At 43.9% G+C, this 20,635-nt stretch overlaps 1 pseudogene; it reads left to right on the top strand.

The window, feature by feature from the left end:
- Nucleotides 1–20,635, top strand: part of LOC128300140 (uncharacterized) — a 43,277-nt pseudogene that overhangs the window by 13,353 nt on the left and 9,289 nt on the right.

The raw sequence follows: 20,635 nt of genomic DNA on the forward strand, positions 1-20,635 counted from the left end.
CACTAAAAATGTACAATTGTTTTAAAAAAGTGTACCTACTACAATATGTTTATCCACAAAGAGTTTATTGTGTAAAGTTTTATTGCGCAATGTATAGAACTATTTAGTTAAGGATAAGGATTAAGGATAGGAAAAAAGAAAACAAAAAAAATACATTTGTTTAATGTAAAGTAACGATTAAGTAAACAACATTATTTTAAACTTCACAATTAATATAACAATATATTTCTACAGCTGCATAATTGTGATGCTTTTGATGAAAACACACCGCTTTCTCCTTTTATATTTGATGGACCGTAATTATACGATGAATACAACCAGCCCACAAGTTACTGTACAACTTCCCCGTCAACGTTTCATTCGAAAGGATTTTAACGCCACCACACACATCGCACAATGACGAGAACGGTAACAGCAAGCACAGCGCAGAGTGATGATATTATGCTCACATTTAATTTTTACTTTAGTTCAAAGGGGGAATTTTCCATTTTTCCTCCTTTTTTTGTTTGCGCATCCTATTCATATCTCAATCCACGTTTCGCGCTACGCTGAACCTTTGTATTTGCACGCTGCATTGCCGTCTCCCGTCCATCGTTGTGCACTTTGTATCGCGCTGTGTTGCTTGTGCGATCAGGGCGCGCTGGACCTTTGGTCCCGACCACTCGTCGTCATGGTTTTTCAGTCTGACCGATGGACATCATAAAATGATTGCACTTTTTTGTGCATCACCCTTTTTTTGTGCCGCTCTACTACAACAAGCTAACTATCGCACCATTAACATCATGGGTTTTGAGAATAATAACAAAAAAATCACACACAAACTGTACTACACTTTCGCGTCTGCTGTCGGTTGCCACAAAACAGCGAGGCAGCTAGAAACAGTGGTAAACATAGCACAGCGCAACATAGCAAGCTGGGGAGAAAGGAGAAAAAAAAAACTATCTAAGCGGGCATCAGCGGGGTATAAAACGATCCACGGGAATTCATGTTTCGCGTTGCAAAGTACAAGCAATTTACATGACTGTAGCCACATGTGCGAGTGTTTCTGATTTTATATGCCTTTTCCGTCGCTTCTTCTGAACTGATGCGAATACCGTATGTGTGTGGACTTGTGTCGTGGAATGTAGCTAACGAGACGCGATGAGGAAGGCGGTAGGGATGGGCATCAAATGATCAAATGCCAACACTAGCTGTGCCTTTGGCATGGAAAATAATGTTTAAAAAAAAAAGCACATACACAGTACTAATAGCTGATAGATTTCAACCGATTGCTGATGGCAACACTGTTCGTTTGTGGAATGGAATCTGAACATTCGATTGATGGGCTTGAGATTCCGAGGGACCGTGTTGGATGCGGGAAATGTGGCCCCTGTGGCTGGTGAATGTACTGTTCCGGTTCGGTTTATTTTTATGCGCCCAAATCGAATGCAATTCGAAGCACCACTGTAGATAGCGTGCACAGCATGATGTACCTTCCTGTGTCAAACTTTTTCCAGCATTTCGACCAATTGCGATCGAAATCAAACGTTTGCCAACGGCAATTTTCCACAAGTGTGTATTTCTTTTGTAACATTTCGCGGCTATTCATCAGCGTCCGCCCATTCACTTACTTTCATCAAGCGAAAAAACTGTCTCTAATGAAGTGGAAAGATATCGCTGTCCAAAAATACATCTCGTGGAGTTTGCATTCGGTTAAAAATCAAATAAACAAAAGTTTTTAAGGAATTTATTGATTCAGTTAAGTGAAAACAGAATCATATGAAAAGGTTCATCTTTCTTTACTAAGTTAAAACAATTATTTTTCACAAATGTTACGTTTTTCAGTAATGAGAATTATGGTTATTTTGAAGATAAAAGGTTATTTTGGTTATTTCATTTTTATTAACATCAAATTAAAATTGTTTTACGAAAAACAAACAATTTTCAAATATATGTTATTAAAAACCATATATCAATACATTTCCCTTAAGGAATGTATAATATAGGATTTTATCAAACATTTTATTACAAAACGATGCGGCCCCACACTGATGGAGACGCCCAGTGTTTCGTACCAACACGCAATGGAGGCGCCTGGTAGTTCTCAAGCGAAAGTCCCCTATTGCTGCTTAAATAAAAAATTCAACAGCTTTTTTTTATTTTGAAGCAAGAATGGGAAACTAAGAGACGGATCAATTAATCAACTCTTCTGCACTTCTCAATCCTTAGTTTAAAAAATGAATATTTAAAATTTTCAACTATTCTTTACTACTGGGTTTATTATTTCAATATTACATAATTTCAGCTTTGTAAACCCTTAACTCAATAAGAATAAATTATCTTTTCGATATCCAGGTGGTTTAACTCTAATAAATCAAAACTAATTAAAAAGTAAGGAACTTCATACTGGCCCAAAATAATATTAGATTCAAAAACACTAATTTTTTGTTCTTGTGTCTTCTCTTCTTTATTTTGTTTTGAAGAATACTAGAGTACAAAAGAGTGCAAAACAAAGAACTAAATCACTAAGGCCGTTGCCTGTCTTATTGTTGCCCCCAAACCATATCGAATCGTTCTGTACTTTCTCCCATTCGTCACGTATCCAACGGTGCGGAAAACCTTACACTCTTACGGATTGGATTCCATTCCCTTCTTGGCCTCGTTTCCCATACCCTGCACACTGCCCCAAACGGCTCCAAACTGACCGAGAATCTTGCTCCTCGGTGGGATTTCTTTCGCCGGCAGAAGTATGATCAATCGCACTCACCCAACATTACCCTTTAGCTGACACTCTCACTTTGGCGCTTATTATCCATCATGTCACGGTTGCGTCAAGCAAGCCGAAGCGGTTGGTCACCGCCACCGGATATGCGAAAACCGGCATCCTTTATTTCATTCAGTCCCCCGTCTGGACTGGATGTGAAGCGCTGCTAAAGTGTGTCACCGGATTCCGGCCACGTTCCGTGTCCGGTTATGACAAGGTTTCCACTTCGGTTCGAAACGGATGATTCTTCTGCCGTCCGAATTGGTGCGCTTTGTGCTGCTTTATCGACAGCGGCACATTCGGCCAGATAGTATTGCGTCTGTCATTTGACGACTGCAAAGCTTTCCCAAAGCAAAGCATTTCGTTTGTTTTTTTTTTTTTTTGTTTCGAGAAAAGCAATCCGAACGTACTTCGATCGCGTTTCCCTTCCGATAATTGGAAAAGTGAGCAGAATAAAATTTCATTATCACCATCTTCTCGTTCGGCAGGCACGTTTGTAGGTCGCAGTAGATAGCGTTCCATCAAGACGGTAGGATGGAAGATGAGATTATTTGGTTCGAGAACGGTTGGGATTTTTTTTTTTGTGGAGCTTTCCATTTCGTTTCACTTCATATCTTTTAGACTCTAAATGGTTGGATGAGTTCAATGTATTAGTGCTTGGAACATTTCTTTCAGCAATTCCGTTCAATCCGACTTTCTTCAATTTATTAGTTGATGTTTCATAACGTTTAATTGAAAAATATTTATTTCCAATAAAAAAAATGTTTTATGAAAAACAAACAATTTTCAAATATATTTTATTAAAAAACATATTTCAATACATTTCCCTTAACGAATATAAAATATAGGATTTTATCAAACATTTTATTACAAAATGATGCGCCCTCCCACTGATGGAGACGCCCAGTGCTTCATACCAACACGCAATGGAGGCGCCTGGTAGTTCTCAAACGAAAGTCCCCTATTGCTGCTTAAATAAAAATCTGGAACATTTTCTGACTTCCGAAACGCATCACAAGTAAGAAAAATACACACACAGACACATACACACTACCCGAAATTGGTAACTCCTTCTCGAGAAACTGTCTGCCAACGGAAGCGTCTTCTTTCTTACGATTTTGGTGTCAAGTCACGTATAAACATGCCGTTTACAGACTATGACTCCTGGCATCCAGTTAGTCCGTGGGCTTCCACCCGGCATCTCTAGAAAACCATGAACCTAGTTTTATGGCTACTAAAGCAAACGTTTGCCCGTGCCATCATCATTCGGCCGCGCAAAAGCGAGGCGCTGTGTCTGGGCGAGTATGCTAGCGTAACGGAAGCTAGCGACGATGATGGTCATAAAAATAAAAACCAAAGAAGAAAAAAAAATCATGTTGGCCAATGGGTCAACCGGTACATGGCACTGGCTGAGGGAGGGAAACGGGAGGATGAGGAGGAGGAAGGGACTTTATTGACCCAAAAAAAACTTTCAACGGCAAAAAAGCACCCGACCGATAACGGCTAACTGACTCGAACGAAATGTGTGGCTCAATGTAGAAGAAACCATTAATTTTCATTCCTTCTTGGTACAAGTTTACCCTTGACTTTGGTCGTTTTGTGGAATAGTTCTTTTTTTTTATTTTTGTTAAGCAGATGTCTTGTGATTGTTAAACGAAGAATAAGATATTATGCTGAACTAAAGACGAAACATCACGTAATTCTTCCAAAGGGTGGTTATATTATCTCAACTACTTACCCTTGCACTAAAATCAATTACTGACTGTTTCATACAGAGACGATGTTCTCCTATACAGAACAAGCATACAACACATCATACAAAACGAATCATTTACTGGTTCCGCCTGTTCTTGGTTGCTTGCGAGTGTTCCGTTTGATAGATGGTATCCAAGCAACCATTCCCATCCCCTGACCAGGGGAGATTTATAAACGCGTATAATTTTCTTCCTACCCGAGCACCATTCCGTATTGCTGATTAGTGCTGAACATGGGCGGGGGGGACCAAAAAAAGCTATCCAAGTACATGACACATCGAAGGAACCATTGCTTCCCAACGCCATAAAGCAGCATTTCTTCATCGCCACTCGGAAAAAAAGAACACACACACACCAATGTTCATGTAGAGGTTTGTTTTCTGGAGCTTTTCTTTCTATCGACCATCCAAGCAAACGATATGGTCCGTTAGTACACAAGCATGTAGCGAAGATTAATGACGCTCAGAACATGGTTGAGTTTATTTTATTTTTTTTTTTTTATTTGTCTTTGTTTGCTCGAGGAGCGACGTCGAACGTTTAATAGCTCGCTGAACGTTTGTTTGATAAGAATCGAGCGTAATAAACCTCCCAAGAGTGAGGTTTTGCTCTATTTTCTTAACCGTTAATAAGACCTCTTTTAGATATCGTTGCTACAGTAGAGTTAAAATGTGGAGTTCTCGCATTTACGATAAAACAAAAGAAAATTTGATATCCTTTCTAAAGCACTGCAAAGAAAATTCTATCGAACGATAGCACATTTAATAATTCTACTTGGCAACGTCAAACACGCACTTGCAAACATCCGTGTAAAGTGTTCTATTGCAGCAAAGGAAAAACCCTCGACTCACATATATTTATATTTATGGCAAACGATTTTTCCTCCCCCCGAAAAAAAAGTGTGGCAAAAATAAATCAAATCAACCAGAAAATTCGTGATTTTACATGCGCAAGCACGTTCGTGGCAGCTCAAACCCCAGCGGCAGACAACACATTCGACGTTAACCATTTTCGTTCATCTTCGAAGCACCCGAAGGAGTTGCTCAAAAGTTTTGTGGATCGATCCTTTTTGTTGGTGCTCAGGAAAAGCTAACACAATGCACTGATTGTATTGCTTTCGGGTAGCATAAAACAAAAATGTGTAAGGCAGGAAATCTTAAGCTTAAAAGAAATGATACAACTTACCGGAAGAAACAAATGTGTACACTAACATGAACGCTTCTTGCTCAATCAGCTAGGCCATATACTTTGAAGTTTTATCGAGCATGTTTATTTGGCACCATTTTGTTGCACCATTTTTTTCTGTTGTCGCGTTTCGCCATTCTTAACACGATAACTTTTCGAATCAATGCACTCACTTGTGCCGCCCGGAAAATGGCGAAACGGAGCACAAAAAAAAACCACCATGACACCGGCACCGGTGAAGTAGGTAAACGTTAACTAGTGCTAGCTGTTTTTCGCATAAAATACCTATTTTTTACAATCGGAGATATCCATCCCGAGACGGCACCGTTCGGTTGAGCCGGTATTTCGACCGGTATCACGATCGAAAACCATGAAGGGGTTTTTTTTTGTGTTTTGTGCACCCAAAACCCCGTCTAAGCTATTAGAAGTACCCAAGTGATCCCCACTCAAACAAAAGAAAGCAGCAAAAGCCTACACCAGCCGGTTGGCAACCAGCCTAGTGGTGAAAGATCGTATGAGCATTAAGGGATTAGTGTCAGGCGGGAAAGGGGGGAAAGTACCGCCCCAGCAGACCAATGATCCTATCCGAGCTAGCTGCTAAGCACCGTTGTGCAGGGCTCATCCAAACGGGCCCAAAATCGAAACAAAAGCACCCGCGTGCCGAGGGGTATGGAAAACGTTCCATCGTAAAAATCTCTGACGCTGGAAGTAGAAGATTTTCCCTAATACCAAAACATCGCCCCCCCAAAACCCGGGACCCACACCACACCACAGGCTGTGAACGCTGGTGAGCGGCGGCCACCAAACCGTTTTCGCTAAAGTTTCACGATCCCTCGGACCGAACTTTTGGGGCGCGCTGTTGGTCGTAAAAGTGAGAACTGAGCAAAAAATCAAAACAAAACAAACACACACAAACACGACTCGCGAAACTTTTCAACGGATGTGGCCAGCTGGTGGGTTTTTTGCTTTTTTTTCTCTCTCTCTCTCTCTCTCTCTCTCTCTCTCCCTTCCGTTCTGTACGATTCAAGAACGTGGTCAAAATCTCAACGAGTCACCATTCGGATATGTTCCTCCTGGCCAACATCAAACGAACTGTCACACAAACACACACTTACATCCATAAGTTTGTTACCAACAGGGGGGCCAGGAAAAAGGGCAATACCCAAAAACAATACATGACAAGCCTCGGCAAATAAGGCGAGGCCACCGATAACGCAACATACAAACAAAAAAAAAGTCGTGCAAACTGAACGTCTCATAAAATTAGATCATCAAATCTATAAAAATAATCAACGGCAGGATACGGTAAGCGTAACAAAAACAAAAAAAAGGGACACAGCTACACGGTGAAGATTTAACGTCAACAACCCATCGCTGCATGTGACGCGCGCGCCCATGAAGATGTTGCCCAAAGTCTGGGTGCCTGTGTGGTCGTAAAATGAAAATGCGTCCCAGGCGAGAATAGAATGGTTGCGATTGGGAAGAGAGAGAGAGAGGGGAGGAAAGGGAGGGGCGGAATTTTCACGGCAACAAACCATGGGCCATGAGGGCCATCATGCCGTGATAAAAGTCAACTGAGTCATCGGTTTTAGTGAGTGACTTTTTTCTCCGTTGTGCCCTCCAATCACCCCCTCTCACGGTACATCCCGGTCACGGTTGCAAATTCTTCCGGCAATCCATTCGGTAGTCGATGTCAGCCACCAGCGGTGTCATGGCGCGTTGCGGTGTCGCGTTTCATTATTGCGCACACTTACGCCGAATGGACTGCTTATTGTTCCTGTCAACGATTTTTGTGGCTTTCTTATGTTATTGTGCATTGTTTGCGGACAATTTTGATGGCGAGAGGGGAAGGGAGAGAGACCAATCGTACCTCAGATTGTGATTTCTAGTAGCTAGTGCGTAAGGAAGATATAGCGAATGCCAATGAACGTTTTATGGATCATGCCTACCGTGCAAGTCGTGAAAATTTCATCAACGCAAACAGGAAGTAACAAGAGTAAACGAAAGAAAGAAAAACACACACAACTACACATGTATGCACACTTGTACGGCAAATTGCAAACACGTTTACGGCGGATGTAAACGTCGATAAAGTGAGGATGCCTAGAAATATTTCTTTATTACTCGCATTGAAAGATGTTGCGCCCTGCCATAGTACGTGGCTTTTGCGTTATGCTTGCTGGCGCCATATTGTTCGCTTCGGAAAACGCAAATGCATTTCTTCAGGATAATAACAGCGCCATCAGACAACAGACCCGCAGTGCTGAAGTTTTATGCTGCGAAAAATTATAAAAGTAACTCACAGCACATAACCCTTGTGATGTGGAGTCAAACTTTCATCCACTTCCTGGTGAAATATTTTAAAATGGCTGCGCATAAATCCTAGATGCAATATTTTCGTTTATTGCTTTTAGTCAATTAAAATGCCCTTAACCATCTGCCGGGTGTACAAGTGGTAGTCGCCGGAAAGGTGAAGATTAAATGTGAAAAAATTACATCAAAATTGCAGAAAATGAACAACCCTTTTAGGTGATTAATAATCAGAAAAGTTAGTACAAGTTAATATAGTTTAAATTTAAAGTTAGCAAGATAATATACATGTAGAAAAAGAGTGAAAGGTAAAATAAATCTTTACTTTATTTTAGTTTAGAAAACTTTATTCAACTTCAAAATGCACAACCTCACCGTTTTCTTCATCGCGAAACTGTCACTTTAGTCAGTGTTACCATCACGCAACACAGGGTGGTTCAAATCCTACACCCATCCTTCATATATACAAGCTGTCCCCGAGATACGCGATTCCTGTTGTACGCGGATTCAGAAATACGCAGTTTTTGGAAATTTGACAGTTGAGCAGGTTTATAACACAAAATCTAAGCAGAAAGATGAAAAATTGGTCATAATAACCTTTTTTGTCATATAAAACATTTGTTATTAAATTTTTTTAATGAAATCTTTCTAAAAATCGCCTGATTTGCTGACTAAATTAAGTGCAGAGAAGGTAGTCGACTCTGTGACTTTTTTTTTTGTTTCGTTAGAACGGCCTGGCCGTATCGACTTATTTTACCACGTAGCCGAATATGCCGGTTCGTTCGTGTGAAGACCGGCTCCGCTACCATCCAACTCTGTGACTTTGAAGTATAAACAAAATTGCACCAGGATTCAACTTAAGCGGAATTTCTCGGGTTATAGCGATCCGCTATTATAGCGTATCTCGGGGACTACCTGTATATGTATATTTTTTGTTTTTACATTTGTACAAAAACTAAAGGATTCAAGAATGTCTGATCAGTTTGGCATATCATTCTACCAACAAATAACGAAAATACGAACAGTAGCACTGCGAACCCTGTAAAAATGTTAATTTTAAACCTTTTCCTTATATACTCTTGAATGTATACCATTTCTAACTGTTGCATCTTGGAATATTGAATCGAAGTAACCATACGAAAATGTAAAATTGTAAACCGCAGTAGAAAATAGTTTAAGCAAGCTATGCCTTTTTTTAAAAAATGGCTATATAAGCGGGAGCAATTGTTCAATAAATATGTTTTTGTAAAACAGTTTTAGTAAAAACAGCTTGTTTCATTTATCAGAGCTCTGGTCCTTGGCACCTTACCCCCTTCTGTATGAAAAGACTCCCCAAGCTTTGGATAAGGAGCAACTAACGGGAAAGTCTGGGAGACGAATCACCACCTCTGGTTCACCGAGAAAACTCCGTTACCTTCGCACTGAGACTTCAGCAAATGGACCAATCCTTCGCGTGCTCTGTCGAAGAAGCTCGACGTGTAACTCTAATGGTTATACTACCTTTCTAATATAACGGGTAGTTTTTCCTTTCAGAAATCCCAAAAATGCTCCTTCTTCGAGCTTTTGTACCAAACAATATAAATCATGAATCAAATGCGCTCCACAAACAATACCTCTGCCAATGCCTCAATAACAAGCTATCGCCCTACTTAACAATGTGAAATGAAACCAAACTTTTCAAACACTTCCAATAATGAACTGGCAACAAACAGAATATTGCCCTCGCGCTTTGTTTGATTCCACCAGAACAGAACTCATTCACCTCGATGACACGTTGAAATTGTATACAACCGCCGTCTCGATGCCGAACACATTCGGCGATGGCACTTTCGGTGCCCGGACACGGTGTAAACTGATCTGACGTCCGCATGCGGCACCCAGGTGCCGAACTTCAAGCATACCCTTGAAATAATAAATAAGCAGGTGACGATGAGATGACACCCCGGCTGCGCACGCGAACGAACGAACGAACGAAGCGGGACACGGTGCAAAAAAAAAGAAAATCATTTTCACCTTTTTTTTGTTGTGCCGCTTGTTCCGCTTGAATTGGTTCATCGTTTGCGAGGTGATGAAGCTTGAAGTTGGGCTATCGAATGACGATGGTTTTTCAAGACGGTCTCGTCATGATGGCACCACTCACAAGTGCCACTCAGCTGACATTAAAGATTTAACATCTTCACTCACGTGCACGCGCGGGGTTGAAGGTAATAGGGCACCAGTGGGGAGGTGATGATATTAGAGCTCTTTATGGGCACATGAGATTCCGTGCCACGATTTAAAGTGTGCCGGTGCGAAACAGACTGAAATTCAAAATTATAAATGAATCTACTGGGATTGATCTGGGAGTCTCATTTCCACCTTTCTTTTTTTTTCTACTTCACTTGCAGGTTGTTTGGCCCACAAAGAGACTGTCGTTGCGTCGCAGCACAGCAGCGCCAGCGAAACAGCTGCGGAACATATTTTCCACCGAAATTTAGATAATAATCAATTCTACTTCGACGACTTTCAAACCGATCGTTCCTCCACCCAGCGCGATGCAATATCATCCAAAATAACTGCTAAGCGAAAAGGATCTTCACAGCTCGCACCCGCGCCTGTGACAGCCAACCCAAGCGCGGTAAACAATAGACGTAAGATAAATGTAGCGTATAACAATTTAGATAACGTTTTACACACTGCCATCGACGGGCGCCGGCAGGACTTCAAAAGTCCCCAACACCGACCGGGCATCGTAACTTCTGCCGATAAAACAGCTCAAAACCCATCGAATGTGCAGCATGTTCCGAGCCCAAGTGTACACAAGGCTACCGTGAAGGATGTAAACGATCCTTCTAGAAAACGACGCTACCAAAGATCGGCAAATACAGCCATGAACCGTGCGTATCATGCACCAACGGATAACGAACCCTCACCGCTCTCCAGCGTCGGTGGAAAATCCCTCGTACGGAACGACTTGTTCCTCTCATCTCAGCTAGAAACGGCAGCCGACATTTCCATGCCAGCAACCAACTCAAACAACGGGAATGATGGGATTCCTGGTAGGCGTTCCGACGACATTGCCCCACACGGTCTCCACACCGAAACAAGCCCAGCTGTGATCGATAGTTTAAAAGCGAGTAATTTAGATCAACAAATTAGCCGAAAGCCTCCAGTGGTAGACACAAAATTAGATCCCGACGTCGCCCACAAGGGAGTACATCCATCGCAACCGAAAAGTGCACCCGGTAAGACAATGGCGGCTGGGCAAAGTTTGCCACCGACGGAAGCTCCCGGGAAGACGCATCCACTTTCACACTTCGCTACCAGCGCCCGGGAACGACCAATTATGGCGTCACATTCTTCGGTGACAACTGACAGCCACCATTACGGCGGAGCGCAACGCCCGGTGCAGCCCGGTGCGGCAAGTTTCATACTGCTCGACGACAGCGTCTACATTACACCGGTGCACACCCACCGAAATGGCAGCGGGCCAGCCGTACCGCCGACCGGCACGGATCTAACGCTCGGTTCCAGCAGTGCCGTGTTCGGTGGGCGAAACTTTGACGAACAAATCATCTTTCTCAATGGACCGGATCTGCTGGAGACAAGTGTCGAACAGGAGTCATCTGTCCCGGTCGCCACGCCAGACGGTCGGCGACTAATGGGAAAAGTTCCTCGAGCGGTGCGCAACGGGAACGCACCGGAGGAACCATTAGCTCTACCATTGCGACCAATCATACGCGACCCGGCGGACGAACGGGACAACGTGGAGGACAACGTGGTGGTGGTGTACGCGGACCAGCACGAAACGGTGCGGCTAAACTGTGAGGTTGACGCCGATATTACAACGGGCGTGTGGCTCAAGGACGGCCAGATAGTGCACGCGATGGACAAGAAGTCACGAACCGCTGATATCCGGTTTGTGCGCGAATCGTTCGGCGCCCTCACAATCTCGAACGTTATGCTGGAGGATGATGGCGTGTGGCAGTGTGAGGCGGAGAATGCGCGCGGATTCTTCTTCAATGGACGGCCAATAAAGCTGATCGTGCTGGGTAAGTTTCCGCCAGCCACGACTCACCAGATCATGTCAAAAGTTTCTTTTTCCAGTCCAAGTGGGTTTTGGGGCGGGCCATTTAAGAGGGTGCGGGGAAGAAGAAAAATACTCACCACGATGGCAACTCGTTAAACGAGCGCTGCCAGCGCTGCAACCACGATTGATTCTTATTGAAAACCCGCCGGAAACGTAGCGTACTGCTTCTCCACCAGCCGGGAAATGAAGTTTCCCATCCCGTTCCATTGCATGCGGCCACCTTTTTTTTTTGGGGGGCGAATGCTCTTTATGGACGCTTTGGGTTAGGTTTGCTTTTCAGTTTTTATCTTGCCGGAAACAGAAGAACAAACAGCTTGGAAACTAAATCAATCGCTTGCTGGGTGCGGATGGACTAGTGATGGAACACTCCGGAACAGATTGATGAATCCATTCCCATGCCGTAGAAGGAAAATCGGAATCAACTCCGAAAATGATCCGGAGTAGGCTCTGAAGTTGCTCCGGAGTCGTATCCGGATTACTTTGGAGTCGTCGCTGGATTACTCTGGAGTCGTCGTCGGATTACTCTGGAGTCGTCGACGGATTACTCTAGAATCGTCTCCGGATTACTTTGGAGTCGTCTCCGAATTACTATGGAGTCGTCTCCAGATTACTCTGAAGTCGTCTCCGGATTACTTTGGAGTCGTCGACGGATTACTCTAGAGTCGTCTCCGGATTACTTTGGAGTCTTCGACGGATTACTCTGGAGTCGTCTCCGGATTACTTTGGAGTCGTCTCCGGATTACTTAGGAGTCGTCTCCGGATTACTACGGAGACATCTCCAGATTACCTTGGAGTCTTCAACGGATTACTCTGAAGTCGTCTCCGGATTACTTTGGAGTCGTCTCCGGATTAGTCGGAAGTCGTATGTGGATTTGATTCCAGAAGATTTCGCAATTGACTCCGGATTTAATTCTGTGTAACTCCGGAGTTGATTCCGGAATTATCTGAAATCGACTCCGGATGTAACTCTGGATTACTACGGAGTTGATTCCAGACTCGACTCCAAAGTCGACTTCAAAATTGACACTAAATTAATCTGGATTTGACTCTGGATTTTTATATCCAGATTTATATATGGAATATTTTGGACTCACATCTGGATTACTCCGGAGTTAACTCCGATGTCCATTACGGTGTCACTGAGGTGTCAAAGCATTGACTCTGGTGTTTTATAATGTTGAAGTCAAGCCGGATTCGATACCGAATCGCATTCAAAGTTTACGCACGAACATTGCACAGCTTTCCTTTGGTATTTTTTCACTATTCTTTGGGGTTTTTGCTCAGTTTATTTGTATATTTTTAAAGTCTTTTAGTTTTTAGATTTGGCTGTTTGTTCGGTTTTCTATCGTGAAACCTAATTGTTCCGGAGTATTTTGACTCCGCAAATAATTGTTTTTTACCCATCACTAGCGAGTTCGAGCAGTATTCATTTTTTGCTCGCTCTCGCTTAACAATCCATCCCACTCACTCAGCCGGCAGCTCAGCACTGCTGGCTCGGGACCTTGAAATTGGATTAAGCTCAAGGATAAGAGCAAAGTTTTCATATTTCGCCAATGATAGCACTTTGGCAGTGTGCCTGTGTTCCTTAAAATTAATTCCATTCCACATCATTTGACTTTTCCTTCGGCGTGCTTGCAGCGCCACCACTGACTTGAGCTGATGGTATCAGTTTTAAGTTGAGCGTGCCCACTTGCTCACATTCTTCTTGGCTGGGTGATGGTGATAAAAATAAATCACAGTTTCGGAAACATTACTGATTCCTCGTTTCAGCTAGGAAACACACACACACACATACGAATTCTCAAGTGAGCAGAGCAGAAATCTTGCTCTTCCAGCAGGAAAAGCTGCTTTCTTTTGCAGTTTTGAAAGATTTCAATCACGACTAACCGCACCGTACCGCATTCGCACGTCTATCTAGATCCACCGAAGGTGCCGTATTTGCTGATCGATTCCCGGCGGCTCGATGCGGGCAACATGTTCATCCCGGTGAAGGAAAATGCCGAACTGACGCTCGCCTGTGTCAGCGAGGGTGGCAACCCAAGGCCCACACTCACCTGGGAAGTGCTGCTGAGTCCCGGCCTCGACAGGCACGCACAGAAACTATCGAACGACGTGCTGGAGCTGCAGGAGATCAAGAAGGATAAGGTTAGTTAGCTCGCCGTTGTCCCGCTGTTGTACGGTGGTAAAAAACTTGTTTTACCGAGCGACATGCTTTAAACCCGGGCAAAACTCGATCTTCAGGGGCGGGGGTTCTACCGGGAATCGGTGCAATACTTGCCGATGGCTTGTCGAATCCGTTAAACCGACAGAACCGGGTTTTTTTTTTGCAAAATAGAAACATTTTCCGTACGTCAAGCATTTTTTGTCTTTATTCACGCTCTATGTCGCCCGTATGCGTCCTGCACCGAGCAAGCAACACGTACTGGAGATATTCATCAGCTTCAACCCCCAGGCCCACTAGCTACTCACTCTCTTTCCCCAACCCGCATTTTGCAGGACAAGGAACCGTACAAGATCAACGCCGGTGCTATATCGGAGGCACGGCTTCCGGCCATCTTCCGGGTGCATCACAACGCCCGCATCCTCTGCATCATGGAACACCCGACGCTGAAAGTGCGCCAAAACGCTTCGATCCTGCTCGATGTGCAGTGTGAGTGGAATTTTTCATTAGTCATATCAATGGCCCAGCCATCCACATTTTTCTCATTCGCGTGCGTGCTTTTCCGGCGGTTGCGTCAGCACATATTGGCGTTGCCGTTGCTTTTTGATTTCGATTCCGTTTGCAATATGCAACTGCAGCCACCATACAATAAGACGTGGAAAACCCACCCCCAGCTCTCCTCCTCTCCCCCCACGCCCCCAAACACTCCCTCTCCCCACCGCGAGGATGAAATGGGATGCTTTTTTCCGGCAAAATTTCGGTACATTTCACTAACTTTTACTAATACCTTTTCCACTGCCGGTGCAGACACTCCATCGTTCGCCATCACGCGGACGCCCGGGTTTGGGTATCCGCTACGGGAGGGCATTGAAGTTTCGCTCAAGTGCGACGTCGATTCGAACCCACCGAGCACGCCCCTGTGGCAGAAGGATGACGGTGATCCGCCGGTACCGCAAACGGGCGATGGATTTCTCAACTTTAGCTCGATCCGGCGGGAACATTCGGGCTGGTACAAGTGTACCTCGAGGCATCTCAATTTCCAGTACTCGAGCATCGGATATTATCTCAGCGTGCGATGTGAGTATGCGTCTTACCGTTGTGTGTGTTGCGAGATTCATTTTAGCCTGCTATGATTATTCCATTTTTCTCAAAAAAACAAAGAAACTAATACTTTCCCAACACTAATTAAAAAATATGACTTTAAATCGACATTAAAGTCTGGATCTCTCCATCCCAAAGAGTTCTATTGCCGAGTTGAGTTTCGAGATTTATTTTCTTTGCCCAGCTCTGGAAGATATTTGCATTCCAACGCCACTCCGTACTATTTACCAGCATGTGAACAGTCATCGACATTAATTCCTGGAAGTTGCTTTCTAATCAAGCTGTTTATCTTTCTACCCACCGTTTCTCCAGACGACCCGGTCGATGTAACGCTGGAACCGGTGGAACAGGATCTATCCCTATCACCATCATCATCATCCTCGTCGTCGTCCCCTGCGTCATCCTCTGCCGCCTTTGCACCCACCAATGGGGCCGGATCTTCAATCGGAGCGCCCTTTCCCGGAAGCTTACCGATCGGAACCAACTCCTTCAAGGGTGGCGGCCAAATGGAAGTCGAACTCGGTGGTTCCGTTACGTTGCAGTGCCCGCAAGGTATGGTTTCGTCGAACGAAATAAAACTGTGAAGATTAAATTGTTTGCAACTTTCGGAACGCCCCTAGCTCACTCTCACCCCGAAGCGGGCGACCTGTCTCCTGCTGATGGAGAGTTGGAGCATCAACGACATCAGCCATAGGTACAGTCCGACGCTGAGACAACACGGTTGCATATGCGTTTACCTTTGCTACTGCTCACCGAAAAACGAAGAATGACTTGCATGGGAATCGCCATCAACTTTCTTCCGAGCACTTCCGTACAATTTCTTGGGCACCAGCCAACCAACCTGCTCGAGGTTGGTTCCCTGAAAGATCCCGGCCCTCCGTGTGGAAAGAACAACTTTTCCCGTTTACATTTGCACAAACCGTCTGCCGCCTTAAGCCAGGCCACTCCACCGGGCGACCGAAATGAGAATGCACGACTTTTTCCAACAAGACACTCCTGCCGGGGAAAATTATGTGACACGAAGCTATCTTGGTTGTACCAGACGGCTACGCTGGAAAGTGTTCCAAGGTTTGCTCCGTTGGCATTGGCGAAATTCACCATCATTGCAATTCGTTGAACCAACTTTGTAAATTCCTGCTCAAAATCCCTGCCACCCTGTCTGCTGGTGACTCCGGGGAAACTACCGTACTCCGAAAGGAGAGAAGTCAGATGATTTACATACTGATCCGCCAAGATCGGAACCGGGTTTTGGTACTCGGAAGTGGCAAATGGAATCAAAATTACAACTCAAGAGCTTAGCACCAGCTTCGAATGCATCAAAGGAAGGGCCCACCGGTGTCTAGACGAGACCACTTCAAGCAATGGAAGCGGCTTCCTTCTAGCAACGGCATCCCAGTAGGCCTCGGGGTAGGGCATCTCGCACTGGGAAAGTTGCAATGATCCGATTTGCAGCTCACTTTTTTATGGTAATGAAAGAAAAATAGTGCCTATCAGCCTATCGGCCAAACTTTGCACTTAGGTGGCCAAAGTTTCTTCCCACATCCGGCCGGAAGTTTTTTATATTGCGAGCGTGCTTGAAATGGAACTACCCGAAACGGATGCAACCGATGTAGGTAAACGTGTCGATTGGTGCTTCAGGAGAGTGATTCGAATTCTTTATTATTAATTCTTACAGTACACAAATAATGAAGTTTAAAGTTTCAATTAACAATCTTCAACCTTCCAAACGAAGTAAATTAAAATCTCTTACCATCTCTAAATCTATTATCACGATAAATCCAACCATCCTTCGGAATGCGAATAAAATCAATACAATAACCTCAATAACGCACACATTCCTGCCAATTCTCCCAAAACAGGCTCACTCGGGTGCTGGTCGCATCTGGACTCGGCATCGGCGCGCCTGAAAGCGCTCGGCACGGGCAGCTACGCCCAAACCGGTCAATTCTCGCTAAAGGACGTTGTCTACCAGGACGCCGGCACGTACAAATGTGCCGGCCAGAGCACTGGCAACCGCAAAAAGTTCGAGATGCATCAGACGGCGTCGCTTGCGGTCCGAGGTAAGGCTGGTACTAGTCAGAATCTATTTCTACGGCAACCCGATCGGGTCAACTAGTTTTTAATTGTGCTCTCCGTTTGAAAACGTTTGAAGCAGCAACGTCCAAAAAGAAGAAAGAAAAATACTGCGGAAAAATACTCAAACAAAAACCCCCTTGTTTCGATCCGGTTGTGCCGGAATGGTACTGGTATATTGAATATTGGCTTCGTTTCAGTTTGTTTTGCCCGTTTTTTGTTTCGTTTCACTTACCTTTCAATGGTTCACTCGAGAACGAGCACGACCAGATATAGCCGCGAAATAAAGCGATAAAGCGTTTCGTTAGCTGAATAACCTTTCGCCAAAGCCAATTCTTTTCGCTTCCGGCCATCCGATACGGTCAAAAGAAAACCGCACACATCGGTACGGGCCATCGGTGCAATTGCAATTTCTTGCAGCAACAAGCAAAAAAAAAAAGGCTACCAACCAACCTGACCACTTTTTCCCTTTCGATTGGCAATGCGATTTTCAAAAACCCACGTGGTCACCGTGCAAAAGGGAACACGGAACCGTGCGTCGGGCACGGTGTTTCCGTTTTGTTTCGTTTGGCCTAACCAGCTCCGGGGGCCCGTTCGTTTGAGCTAATGGAGCCGATGCCGATGAAATCGATTGGATCACCGGCCCCGCGGTTCGAGCTGGTGCTGGGCAGTACTTGCGGGGGTTGAGATGCAGCGACTGAAGCGACCGCCGACGGAAATCCTTGGGCGGTGCAAGCAAGAACCCCTCGTGACCGAACGGGCTTATCTATAGAGTCGTACGGCCTGGTTCGGTTCGCTTCTTCACGAAGAACTTCACTAACGCTCCCTAACCTCCACGTTGGGTCAATCCCACAACAGCGAGAGCTTTATGTTTAGACACCGCAACGAGCTATTTATTGCTGTCCACTTCCCCCAAAAACCCCGATGGGCGCTGGGTTTGTGCCGTTGAAGGACAAGCGAAGTTATTTGTCCCATAGGGTTGCAAGCCCCCGATGCTTCGGTGCTGGCAAATGGCCAAAGGTCTGAACCTAACCTAACATTATTGTCCATAGCTCTCCGGCGGGCAATCGAGAAATCATTCCCGCCACACAAAAACGTCACAGCACACTACGATGCCAGTAAGCAAAACCAACCTGCTCCGCCATGTTTTTTTTTCCTCTTCGCTGTCCTTCTTTTTTTTTGTTTACTTCAAGCCCTTTTGTGGTTGTAAAAGGAAAAGCGCGAACAATAAAAACATCGAAACAAAAACGGTGGTTAACCTTTTTGCCCCGCTTTTGTTGCGCTGCTTGCGATCCTTGCGAGCCGTTCCATTTCGAAACGTTTTAACGGTCGTTTAGGAGTGTCAGTGGTCAGCGAGGGGAAAGGTACACCGTACGGTGCACCGAATTTCCAATGTACGGAATTAACGGTGCATGTGCATTGGCCCCGGCAAAACTGCATCGTTACATCGCCATTGTAATGAATAATGGAGTTCTATTGTTTACGGTTTTGCTGGCAGTGAATCGACACGTGCTGACTTTTTGCTCGAAACAAAACGTATTTATTGGAGAGCGTTTTTTTTTCTTTTGCTTCAAAAATAAGGTTTTACCTTCCCGTTAAAATAGCCCTTATTTCACAAATATTCCGTCCGTCATATAAAGCGAATCTTTTCAACAATTTAATTGCCCCTTGCCATCTGTTACATTTTCAGTACCGTCTTAAATTTGAAAAACCTTTCTCAAAAGACGAAAGCTACTAAAAGTATGCAATTCTTGCCGTTGCCCACCGCGGCACTGCAGTACGGTCCCGCCAATAAAGTCCATTAGCCGACAGAAAAGAAAAAAAAACCACGAGTCTAGACGTACGATGACGCAAAGTCAGGGATCTTCGAGTCGAAATGAAATATGTCTGAGTGTTGCCAGTAATTCGTGCCGTTTGAAAATGAATGAACTGAACGGCCAAACAAAAAAAAAAGCACCGGACCGCACTCATACAAAGGGCGGTTCGTTAGTATTTTCTTCCATTCGAAAGATAACGTTGGCGGCAGTAGTTCCGTTGCGAGTGGAGCGCAGGAAAGAACTGACCGGTAACGTGAATAGAAAGTCAGTTACAATTTCTTTGACGGCAGCGTCTCAGTTCGAAGCTTTCTTTCACGTCATGTCGTGTCGTTGCAGAACAATCTACCTTTTTTTCTGTCTTTCTTTTCGGAATTCCGGTACGGATCGGAGGTTTTCAAAACATGCACTAGCTGGGGTGGGGTTGGGTAAAGCAAAACAAGCCTGCCTGACTGCATTAAAATAGGTTCGAAGGAGATTTTTTTCCACTTGTTCCTTTTTTTTTTTTGCAACATGTGTACCATCATTTGTGTGCTATTTGAAGGTTCGCATGATGTGTAGTAGTGGATGATAGTGTACCAAGTGGTCACTGTCCAGAGCTTAGACGAAGACTGCTCTACGTTTGGTAGACGAATGTTTCGTGCTTGAGCTATATATCTCCTCTTCAAAGATACTGAGCATGGACTATGTATGAAGAACATGGTCTCTTTTGTATTTCACCCTCCAATCTTTGTACTTCTTACTCCAGATCACTTATTAGATACTGCTTGGAAAGCATGTTGTGTCTGTCTTAAAATAGATGATTTTTACAAGGATACTTCTTGAATATTTTTTATATACTTATATAAATTTTTTTAATATATTTTTTTTATTTTATATTACATGAATATTTATACTTTATATTATATTTATATTTTTTTTATATTTATATTTTATATTTTTCAATATTGAATATTTTATACCAAACTTCCTTTGTTAATTTCTTTCAAATTTCAAACACACTTTGGATCGCGCTTTTACAACTTCTTCTATCTCATTGTTAACCAATTACAATACGACCATAAAACAAATTTCAAAAAAATTAAATTACGAAATGATCATAAACTCATTATTATTTTCATTTGTCAAAGCAACGTTCGTTTCGTTTCGTGCTGACGGTCGAAAATTTCTCCGAGCGCTTCTTTGACCATTTAGAAATGAAATAAATTGTTGACGTGGTCACTTCTGGCTGTAGCTCGAGCAGTTGCCCTGACCAGCTTCGTTAATGTCTCGTCTGGCAAACATTCGCCAAATTTCTTTGACGCTGACTAATGACCCTCAAAAACGCATATCTCTAAGTTGTTTTTTTTTCTGTCTGTCTGTTTGTCTGTTTGCAATAAACACCTTTAGCTTTATTCCTTTTTTTAACAATGTACTCTCATTTTGAAA

Source organism: Anopheles moucheti, chromosome 2 (assembly GCF_943734755.1).
Source record: "Anopheles moucheti chromosome 2, idAnoMoucSN_F20_07, whole genome shotgun sequence".
Lineage (NCBI taxonomy): Eukaryota > Metazoa > Arthropoda > Insecta > Diptera > Culicidae > Anopheles > Anopheles moucheti.